Source organism: Cherax quadricarinatus, chromosome 28, assembly GCF_038502225.1.
Source record: "Cherax quadricarinatus isolate ZL_2023a chromosome 28, ASM3850222v1, whole genome shotgun sequence".
Classification (NCBI taxonomy): domain Eukaryota; kingdom Metazoa; phylum Arthropoda; class Malacostraca; order Decapoda; family Parastacidae; genus Cherax; species Cherax quadricarinatus.
The window spans coordinates 22,677,312-22,680,544 of record NC_091319.1 but is presented as its reverse complement, the minus strand read 5'-3'; the positions used below and the strand labels follow the sequence as shown (position 1 = coordinate 22,680,544).

The 3,233-nt window shown below is 44.5% G+C and overlaps 1 protein-coding gene across 2 annotated transcripts in view; it reads right to left on the bottom strand.

The window, feature by feature from the left end:
• LOC128693350 (perlucin) overlaps window positions 1-2,962 on the bottom strand; it is an 85,641-nt gene extending 82,679 nt beyond the window's left edge. The window contains exon 1 of one of the 2 annotated variants that reach the window (XM_070089470.1): window positions 2,873-2,962. The gene's annotated coding sequence lies outside the window, so the exon portion shown is untranslated. The remainder of the gene's footprint in view (window positions 1-2,872) is intronic. The other variant, XM_053783043.2, reaches the window with a different exon arrangement.
• Between the last annotated feature and the right edge of the window lie 271 nt (window positions 2,963-3,233).

The following is a 3,233-nucleotide window of genomic DNA, read 5'->3' as shown; positions in this document are numbered from 1 at the left end:
TGTGCTAGTCTGGGATAATGCTTGTAAATTATGCATAATAAATACATATTAAAGTATATTTAGTCATAAAAATATGGTGTGATGGAAGTGGAATATTTAAAGGCCTCAATGATAAATTCAAATGGTTTCCCTTGAAGCCTTTTTTTTTATCTATTTCTCCGGACCTCATTTGTATACATAATATAATACTGCGAGTAGCCGGGGATCTAACCTGGGACATTTAACCAGCCTCCCGAGACGCTGATGGAGCCACCATGCATGATGCGTCGACAGGTTCTTGGAAACTGCGATTTTAAGTGAAACGACGTATAACGAAACCAGTTTTACCATAGGCTAATTGATATGAACATCATGAGTGCCCAGTGCACCTTTTAGCACTTATTGTAACAGGTTAAATCAAGGAATAAATGTTTGCTAAGCGAAAAGTTCAACAACGAACGTGTGAAATCCATACAGAAACTGGCCCCGGCCGGGAATCAATTTTTTTCTCAACGTTATAACGAAACGACGTTGAACAGAACGACAAGTGAGGATTTACGGTACTCACGCCTAAGTGTGTATACAGAGACACTGACTTAAAGGCAAAATATTCATTTACTCTCGGATGTGGACACAGGCTACTGACACACTAGTCTGGGACACTTAACACTTGTAACTCAGAGCTGAGGTTGTTTCCATACCGCGTTTTCTATCCCGGAAATTAAAACGTTATCTCGTTTAACTGAGATCACTATTATTTTATTTAATAGGGAACAATACTGGAAGGTTTATGAAATTTATACAAGATCACGTTACACTGAGAGAACCATACCCAGAAGATGATCGCTTCTTGCTGTAGATAAATGATTCGGAGAACCGACAAGATGATGAATTAGACACATATGCAACACTAGGGTATCTTTATTGAGGAAACGTTTTGCCACACAGTGGCTTCATCAGTCCAGTAGAAAGGAGAATGGTGAAGCTCAGAAGGAGTTTGAGGTAATCAGTCCCTCAGCCTGGAGTCGATGTAATTAGTCTATCAGTTTTGATTGATGGATTGTAGTGATTCTGATACAGTGCCTGACTATAATGATTCTTTTACAGTGCCTAACTATAATGATTCTGGCACAGTGACTGACTACGGTGATTCTGGTACATTGCCTGACTGTAATGATTCTGGTACAGTGCCTGTCTTCAGTGATTCTGGTACAGTGCCTGGCTACAATGATTCTGGTACAGTGCCTGATTATAATGATTCTGCTACAGTGCCTGACTACAGTGATTCTGCCACCATCTTCCAAAATATGCTACTTCTACCATCATCTACCATCTACCATACTCTGCCACAATCTACTACCATTCATCATCATCTACCACCCTCTGTCGCCATCTACCATTTACCATCATCTACCATCTGCCACAATCTACTACCATTTACCATCATCTACCATCCTCTGCCACAATCTACTACCATTTACCATCATCTACCATCCTCTGCCACAATCTACTACCATTTACCATCATCTACCATCCTCTGCCACCATCTGCTACCATTTACCATCCTCTGCCATCATCTACTACCATTTACCATCATCTACCACCATCTGCCACTACTTTCCACAATGTACTCTATCACCGCAATTTAAGAAAAGGTTACCAGTAAACACGTCAGAGTGGCCTCTGGCTGGGTCACTCTCAACTCTCCTCCCCCACAACAACATAGATCTTCTCTGTCTCGGCCAGTGAGGATGGATGAATTGTGGGTGGTAACCGAGTTTTGTATGACCATTGAGGGGTGAAGTGTGGTCGCTAACTTGAGTTTTTCTTGAGCGTAGAGTGCTCCGCCAGGTTTAAGTGAGCTGAGGTTCGTTATAAGGAGGTGGAACACTCCTTCCCCTGGTTGCCCGCCTCTCCGCTAGGTGTCCGAACACACCTGACTTGCAACACTGTTTGTGTACTTACCTACTTGTGGTTGCAGGGGTCGATTCACAGCTCCTGGCCATTGAACCACCAGCCATTTCAAGTCCGTTCCTCCGTGTTGTGATAGAATGTTTGAGTTGTCTTCAAACTGTTATGTCTGTTCTGGTGTTCTGGTCTTAATACGTAAAAAAAATAATCAGGGTAACATTTTTTTTTTTAATTTCGCGACACTTTGATGTTATTGTTAATAAATCCACGGGGGAGGAGAATGATAAATCCGTAGGGGTTCATGTAGAACCTTGCCCCTGTATCAAGGGCTCCTCGTATCAAGAGCCCCGTCTTATCAAGAGTGACGTAGTATCAAGAGCCCCTCTTATCAAGAGTCACATATTATCAAGAGCCCCTCTTATCAAGAGCTCCTCGTATCAAGACCTCCTAGTATCAAGAGCCACTCTTATCAAGAGCTCCTTATATCAAGAGCTCCTAGTATTAAGAGCTCCTAGTATCAGGAACCCCCCTCAAATAAATAGTCCCTCATATCAAGAGCCCCTGACTGGCGTGGAGGAAGGTGCTCTAAGGGGTGATGGTTGTGCTGGAAGTGATCGTACACGTTAGGTAGTCCTCAGTGTGTGTGAAGCTGGCCACACTAGGCCACACTGAGCCACACTAGGTCACACTGGGCCATACTGGGCCACACTAGACCACACTGAGCCACACTGGGCCACACTGGGCCACACTGGGCCACACTAGGCCACACTAGGCCACACTAGGCCACACTGAGCCACACTAGGCCACACTGGGCCATACTGGGCCACACTAGACCACACTGAGCCACACTGGGCCACACTAGGCCACACTGGGCCACACTAGGCCACACTAGGCCACACTGAGCCACACTGAGCCACACTAGGCCAAGCTGAGGCTGCCTTCAACAATATTACTGACGGGTTATGACACATTTTAACTTTACCTTCAAGTGTAGACAGCTGAGCGACACCTCAAGGCAATACACTGAAACGTTAACAAGTGTACGCTTAATGATCTTCAAGGACAGACTGAGAGTTAGTGCTCACAACGCACACATTTAAAACCACAAACTGTATGCATGTACGTACGTGTGTGTGTACACATGAGTACATATCTCTTGATATGCGTAACAATTCGCAAACAGGCGATATTATTTGCAAACATTATTTCTCAGTCGACAGCTGGTGACGGGCTCTTGATCTAGGGAATTGGATCTGTGCTCCAATTCCTTGAATTAAGCCTGAATACCTCCTATCTTCCCCCCAGGCGCTGTATAATGCCAGCGGGTTTAGCGGTTCCCCTGA